Below are 8487 nucleotides of genomic sequence, written 5' to 3'. Positions count from 1 at the left end.
ATTCCCTCTTTACGAGCAAAAGTCTTGGGCAACTCATCAGTTCTCAGTGGCTATTTTTACATTATCATTTACAACTAACTTAAGTAAAATAACAACCAGTAAACAGACTGCTGTTTTCTAATTCTAGTTCAGGCACTTCCTGGGATAAAACGCGAACATTCCTTGAGGAACTGTGAGGTGCTTATCTGTTTTTCCTCGTAACGGTCCCAAAGCTTCCACAAATGTTCCTGTTTCTCTTTATTGCCCTTGCGGCGACTGGACTTTAGCTTTTGATCAGAAACCAGTTGGTATTGCAAGGTTACAAGGGTTGCCTGACGGTACAGTAAAGGGATTAAAATATATAAAGCCAAGTGGTCCCTCACTGCCCTTTGATTCAGACGCTGGTACCATCCTTCTACGTCATTGTTGGTCCTCACCAGTCGTCTAAATGCACACCAGTTCCCCAATTCCCACACACTGTTGCACAGCAACAAGGGGAGTAAGGAGAGACATGATCACTACCTACAAAATTCTCAGAGCAATTGATAGGGTACATAAAGATAAACTGTTTAACACGGGTGGTAGGCGAACAAGGGGACACAGGTGGAAACTTAGTACCCAAATGAGCCACTGGGATGTTAGAAAGAACTTTTTCAGTGTCAGAGTAGTTATAGATGGAATGCATTAGGCAGTGATGTGGTGGAGGCTGACTCCATACACAGTTTCAAATGCAGATATGATAGAGCTCAGTAGACTCGGGAATCTGTACTTTCTGACCAGGGGGAGAAAGATACTGGCAGTATGGGGCGTTAAAGTTTATTGAAGATTAAATTCTGCAGAACATGTAAATGTATAAAGTTCAAATATAAAGTAAGTAATTATATAAAGTTTATATTAAACACGGTTTATATTATAGGCTTATAACAAAGTTGATATTATTAAACTTAATATTGAACATGTAAATATATAAAGTTTCAAAATATATAATTTAAGGACTATATAACGTTTATATTAAAATATATAAAGTAAATATATAAAGTAAGAATTAACAGTAACAATTCCAAGTCCGAGGACTAGATTTAACTTAAAAGGTACACCCGTAGTAAGTATGAGACCTTAGCCTATAGTGACATGGAAACTAATTCTGCAGAAACCTAAAGGTTAACTGGTACTAGAATTAAGGCCGAGTGCAAATGTGTAGTAATTATATAACACTAGGATATAACAGGCAGGACACAAAGAATAACTAATAAGTGAGAGACCACATAACACGTAATGTACCCGGCCAAGAGGCCGTAAAAGACCTAATGGATAAGAAGGGGGTGTGACTACAAGTAGGGCTTACTAGCACCTAGACTGGGCAAAGTATTAGCTGCGGACAGCGGGACACTTGGGGACCGGCGCTGCACCCCCCTTCCCACATGCAGTGGGGAGACAATCGGGACAACTGTGCAAAGCATGACGGGGGTACAAAAGCAGCCGCTTGCAAAGGGGGGGAGGGTGGGGTTTTGCGAGGGCAGCGGCGAGGGCAGGCGGAGTGAGGCAGAGCCCCAGTGTGCGCCCGTATTTATACAGGCCCCAAACTGCCCGCGCAACGCGCTGCGCGATTGTTTCTTTCTCCCCCGCCAGAAAAATCCCCGCTTGCGATCAAGCAGTGACCATTTTCTGACCAGGGGGAGAAAGATACTGGCAGTATGGGGCGTTAAAGTTTATTGAAGATTAAATTCTGCAGAACATGTAAATGTATAAAGTTCAAATATAAAGTAAGTAATTATATAAAGTTTATATTAAACACGGTTTATATTATAGGCTTATAACAAAGTTGATATTATTAAACTTAATATTGAACATGTAAATATATAAAGTTTCAAAATATATAATTTAAGGACTATATAACGTTTATATTAAAATATATAAAGTAAATATATAAAGTAAGAATTAACAGTAACAATTCCAAGTCCGAGGACTAGATTTAACTTAAAAGGTACACCCGTAGTAAGTATGAGACCTTAGCCTATAGTGACATGGAAACTAATTCTGCAGAAACCTAAAGGTTAACTGGTACTAGAATTAAGGCCGAGTGCAAATGTGTAGTAATTATATAACACTAGGATATAACAGGCAGGACACAAAGAATAACTAATAAGTGAGAGACCACATAACACGTAATGTACCCGGCCAAGAGGCCGTAAAAGACCTAATGGATAAGAAGGGGGTGTGACTACAAGTAGGGCTTACTAGCACCTAGACTGGGCAAAGTATTAGCTGCGGACAGCGGGACACTTGGGGACCGGCGCTGCACCCCCACCGCAGGCCAGCGGCCGGACCCCCCCCCCCCGAAGGGCGAGTGCCAGCTGGCCGCGTGAGGCACTCAATGTAGCAGAGCAACAACGTCCCGTCTGACGTAGGATGTGGGCACTACTCTTCCGCCTGCCGTTTGCAATTATTTCTGATGTGGCGAGCCCGTCCCGAGACAGCTGGGTGCGGGGCGTAGTCATCTGAAGTCAAGCCTAGCGCCGAGAGGGCAGCGCGTAGGATCCTGGAGAAATCTCGCCTGGTGACAGGAGCGCTTGTAGGATCTGTGCTTGTAGGATCCGAAGAGTGTTGATTCCTGACCATGTAAGCGATACCTGGTCCAGTCGGAGCGTGCGTCGATTTTTTGTCGCGTAGCTCACCTCCCCCGGGCTGAAAGATATAAGGCAGTAAGGGTGGGCAGAAGCGGCGTGCAGTGTTATCGTGACAGGCAAGAGCACAGACGAGAGGGAAACCCTAGCTGAATCAATACGGAGACGAAAAACGGGGGAGGGAGCCCGGCAGCAGGAATTAAGAGAAACCTTAATTAACCATCCTGGATGAATAAAGAGCATCCGAATAAATATACTGTAGCAATGAAGGGGGGCTAACAAAACTAAGAATTTTCCAGCAAACGGAAGGGGGAAGTACCTTTGCTAAGAGCAAAGGTGGGAGAAAACCGGTAGAACAGCAAGGAGGCACAAAGCAGCTATAACAGGGTAAGACGAAACACTATAAATCTTGAATATAAACAATACATATACCAAGAAAGGGTATAACAACTAAGCAACATATACATAAACAATAAAATGGAATAAGAACCAATTCTTAAAGCCAAATCTATAACATGCTTGTGTCCTAATCGGATGTAGAATGTGAGCGGGGAACATTACCCTTGGTCTCTATCCCATCTCTGCCTCCAGACGGGTGATTGGGCTGGATAGAAGCCAAGGAGTCTGCCTTGAGTGGCCGCTGAGTGTAGTCTTGTGTTGTCAATGAGCGTCTGCGAGCCGCAGCTAGTACGCCGTGAACTTCGGCAACATCTTTAGAACAGGAGCAAAGAGAAATTGACGGCAGGGAGCTGCCATTCAGTAACTGTAATAAGGATAATAATAAGAATACAATGTCGTAAATAATCGTACAATGAAGAATACAATGTAATATCGTAATTAACAGATGACGGCAAGTGCCGCAGAATGGAAGAAATTAAGAAAGCAACGCCAAACCATAATAACAATTTATATTTTAATAAAATAATACTGGAATGACAGTAACGGTACGGAGTAATAGTAATACTGCCATATAGCCCAGCAAATAAAGAGAAGATAATAGTATTAACGTAGGCCCTGGGCGGCTGCATCCCGGCACCGCTGCGTGCGTTGATGGTGATCAGAGGAATATCCGGCTCGCGTTCTCTTCCTCGCCGCAGTAGGGTGTGAAGGGGGGGGGGGGGTTCCGGCTTGTCGTGGCTGCGAATAAAGGGAACAGAAGAAACCGGCATTGAGCGCCAAGCGGGCAGAGCGCAGTGGAAGGAATAGCGGTTGGAGGTAAGGGGCCCCTAACCTAATGATAGACGAGGTAAAATTAAATAGAATACTACTACGTATTAGGAAACAACAAAGGCGAAGGAACAAGAAGAGTAAAATAGCCCAGAAGGCCGGATGGCCAAAGAACGTTAGCGACCTATGGCCAACAGCATGCTGGCTGCGCTGGCCAACCACAAGCTGGCCGACGTCATGCTAACTGACTGGCTTGAGCTTGCCGAAAGGAAGGCCGAATGGCCAGTTTTTTGCATGACACCGTGCGCGAGGCCAGCTAAACTTCTCGGTAGCGTCCAAATGTAACTTAAATGTACTGTCGATACGATGAAGAATGGGTGGTCAGATATAATGCACAAATTCAGAATAGAATATGTTTTGCGAGGGCAGCGGCGAGGGCAGGCGGAGTGAGGCAGAGCCCCAGTGTGCGCCCGTATTTATACAGGCCCCAAACTGCCCGCGCAACGCGCTGCGCGATTGTTTCTTTCTCCCCCGCCAGAAAAATCCCCGCTTGCGATCAAGCAGTGACCATATCAGTTGATTGCCAGTTGAGAGGTGGGACCAAAGAGCCAGAGCTCAACCCCCGCAACCACAACTAGGTGAGTATACACACAAACACACACACACGTACACACACACACACACACAGAAAATTGTCTATACAGTATACCTAGGTCATAAAAGTATTTGTGTGTACGTCTGATAACATACTACTTGTGAAGGAGGAACTTTATGTGTTTATCTCTCAGAATGTTTGGTAATATGTTTATTTGTGATGTGTGTCTATGTATGTATTAACACGTTGTACTGAATGGGGTGAGAATAGCTTGAGCTACCTCATCCCTTTGTGTGTATTTTACCTCAATAAACTTATTTCAATTTCAATTTCAATTTCACACACAGACACAAACATACACTAATGCCTCTATTCACCTTGCAGTAAATAGGAACCTGAAAGTCAGGAAGCTGCTAAAGGCTGCATCTTGAGGATGTGTGTGTGTGTTAGATAAAAATATATGTTGTTTAGATATGATGGAGGAAAAGAGGCCGAGAGTCGGTACATTAGACAACCGACGCTTAGAAAGGCGGGGTCCAAGAGCTAACAGCTAAATCTTGGAAATAATAAATTAAAATATTTAATACACACACATACATTTCACATGAATTTGGCTGAGGGCACACTGAGGGCTGGTGGCCCCGTCGACGGGGCAGGAAGTCGGCGGTTGATCAAAGGCCTCCCACATCCTCCACATACCTGAGGATTATTCCGGCTTAATTTTAAACGGAAGTAATGTCTTGGTATTTACGGCTTCAGCGGGTGGGTGGGTCCGTGGGTTTATTACACTATGAGTGAAAACAATCGCCTGTTCTCTATTTTATATTGCCGCTTGTAGAGCTAGAAGCTGTTGCCTCTTGTGTGCGTTGCACAAGGGGATTAATATCTGGATTAATATCTTTCAATATTTCCAGTGTTTTTTAAAGTATCGCTTAAATACCGAAGATACTGTCATTGGACACTGCTTAATTGACAATGTCTCAACAACGCAGGCTGAAGATGTGCGTGGCTCCTGCTATTGCAATGATGCTCATTTGCTTTTCAATGATGCGCCTTAGTTGCCTCCTCTCTAACTTACCGTTCTAAATATCCCTTCTCCATCTCTCGCAAACATTCCCCCCTCATACATCTCCCCCCTTTCCTCCTGTCCCCCTGTCCCTCACTTTGTCCCCTTGCCCACATTTTCTGTCCTCTGTCCCCGATCCCTTTCCCCCTGTCCCCCCTTTCCCCCTCTCTGTCCCCCTGTCCCTCTCTATCCCATTGTCCCTCTCTCTGTCCCCCTGTCTCTCTGTCCCCCTGTTCCTCTGTCCTCCTGTTCCTTTCTCTGTCCCCCTGTCACTCTCTGTCCCCCTGTTCCTCTATGTCCCCCTGTCCATCTCTGTCCCCCTGTCCTTCTCTCTGTCCCCTGTACCTCTCTGTCCCCCTGCCCACTCTTTCTGTCCGCTGTCCTTCATCTGTCCCCCTATCCATCTCTGTCCCCTTGTCCCTGTCTCTGTTCCCCTGTCCCTCTCTCTGTCCCCCTGTCCGCCCTTTCTTCCCCCTATTCCTGTCCCTCTGTCCCTTTCCTTCTCTGTCTGTCCCTGTCCCTTCCTCTGTTCCCCTGCCCACTCTTTCTATCCCCTGTCTCTCCTCTGTCCCCTCTCTCTTGGTCTCCTGCCCCCCTCTCCTCCCTCTGTCCCCCGGTCCCCCTCTCTGACCCTGTCCCTCTGTCTCTGTCCCTGTCCCCCTCTCTGTCCCTGTCTCCCTCCCTGTCCCACTGCCCCCCCCCCTCTGTTCCCCCGTCCCTCCTCTGGCCCTGTCCGTCTATCCCTGTCCCTCTGCTCCTGTCCCTCTGTCTCTGCCTCTCCTCATTTCTGCCATTCTCTGTGTCAGCGCATCTCTCTGTCTCTTTCCTCGCTCTATCTCTGTCATTCTCTCACTGACTTTGCATATCCTTATCTATCCGTCTCTGTGTCTAACATTCTCTCCCTGACTCTGTCTATATATATTTCTCTGTCTCGGTCTTCATCTCTTTCTCTCTCTCTCTCCTTCTCTCTCTCTCTCCTTCTCTCTCTCTCTCTCTCTCTCTCTCTCTCTCTCTCTCTCTCTCTCTCTCTCTCTCTCTCTCTCTCTCTCTCTCTCTCTCTCTCTCTCTCTCTCTCTCTCTCTCTCTCTCTCTCTCTCCTTACATACATACATACATACATACATACATACATACATACATACATACATACATACATACATACATACATACATACATACATACATACATACATTTATTTAACACATGTGGTACACGCACAAGGGGACACAGGTGGAAGCTGAGTACCCAAATGAGCCACAGAGAGATTAAGAAAGAACTTTTCAGTGTCAGAGTAGTTAATAAATGGAATGCATTAGGCAGTAATGTGGTGGAGGCTGACTCCATACACAGTTTCAAATATAGATATGACAGAGCCCAGTAGGCTCAGGAATATGTACATCAGTTGATTGACGGTTGAGAGGCGGGACCAAAGAGCCAAAGTTCAACCCCCGCAACCACAACTAGGTTAGTACATACATACATATATACATACATAAGATATAAAACAGTGGAAGATTCCCAGGCTGTGGTATATATATATATATATATATATATATATATATATATATATATATATATATATATATATATATATATATATATATATATATATATATATATATATATATATATATATATATATATATAGTGAAAGTATTAACTGGTCTAATTATTTTATTAGACCAGTATATATTATTAGATTATACTGGCATAATTATATATATATATATGTCGTACCTAGTAGCCAGAACTCACTTTTCAGCCTACTTTGCAAGGCATGATTTGCCTAATAAGCCAAGTTTTCATGAATTAATTGTTTTTCGACTACCTAACCTACCTAACCTAACCTAACCTAATCTAACTTTTTCGGCTACCTAACCTAACCTAACCTATAAAGATAAGTTAGGTTAGGTTAGGTAGGGTTGGTTAGGTTCGGTCATATATCTACGTTAATTTTAACTCCAATAAAAAAAAATTGACCTCATACATAATGAAATAGGTAGCTTTATCATTTCATAAGAAAAAATTAGAGAAATTATATTAATTCAGGAAAACTTGGCTTATTAGGCAAATCGGGCCTTGCATAGTAGGCTGAAAAGTGCGTTCTGGCTACTAGGTACGACATATATATATATATATATATATATATATATATATATATATATATATATATATATATATGTATGTATGTATGTATGTATGTATGTATGTATGTATGTATGTATGTATGTGTGTGTGTGTGTGTGTGTGTGTGTGTGTGTGTGTGTACATGTATGTATGAGTGTGTGTACATGTGTATACAACATTAATAATTTTGTAACTAGCGTCAAACACTGTTACTTGCTTAGCTAACCGAACTAGAGGGTTCAGTTCCTGAACCGATTATGTGCCTCTGTAATCCTTTACACCACCGCCCACGGGATGGGTATGGGGTGCATAATAAAGAAAGAAATAGAAGAAATTGAAATTGCATAATACGGTTATTGACATTCAATAATAGTAAGATAAATCAATGAGGACCAAATGGGAGACCAGTGATCAGATGAATATTACAGACTCAAGAGTATCCTTCTCTTCTTGTATATAAATGAAAAAATAAATTCGTTTGTTTAATTCTAATGCTTGTAGGCGAGAACAGTTGTGAACGCCAGCTAGCACACAAGTACATGAGCGCCCAAAATACTTTTACACAAAAGACATGTACAGACAGGCGTGTGGCTTCTGACTTCTTTTTTATTGATTAATATTAAATATTAGGCGCTTACCTATAATAGTTATCATTTTATGCAAGTATAACTATCACATAATAAATATAAAAGGAGTTTATAAAAAAAAAACTGACAGAAGTGTTGTGTTTTGTGCGTTGAATCGTGTTTGTGGGCATTCGGGTGTGTTGTGTTTACGCTGGCGGGCGGCGTCCTTACCAACTCCGGATTATGTCTATTGCATCACTAAACTTCATTTAATAACTATATGCCTGTTAAATAGAAGATTTTAATTGTTAATAGCATTATATTGTCGTTTTAATATGGAACACGTACACATATGCGAAACGT

The 8487-nt window shown here is 42.9% G+C and overlaps 1 long non-coding RNA gene across 1 annotated transcript; it reads right to left on the bottom strand.

Annotated features, from left to right (window-relative positions):
* Positions 1 to 781: 781 nt before the first annotated feature.
* Positions 782 to 4357, bottom strand: LOC138357557 (uncharacterized). The gene is made up of 2 exons (XR_011225036.1): positions 3165 to 4357; positions 782 to 2664 (listed from the first exon to the last, which is right to left on the bottom strand). It is a non-coding gene; the product is annotated as an uncharacterized lncRNA (long non-coding RNA).
* Between the last annotated feature and the right edge of the window lie 4130 nt (positions 4358 to 8487).

This window comes from Procambarus clarkii, chromosome 79 (assembly GCF_040958095.1).
Source record: "Procambarus clarkii isolate CNS0578487 chromosome 79, FALCON_Pclarkii_2.0, whole genome shotgun sequence".
NCBI classification, from domain to species: Eukaryota; Metazoa; Arthropoda; class Malacostraca; order Decapoda; family Cambaridae; genus Procambarus; species Procambarus clarkii.
The sequence above is the reverse complement of the archived record's forward strand: the minus strand, read 5'-3'. Positions and strand labels throughout refer to the sequence as shown.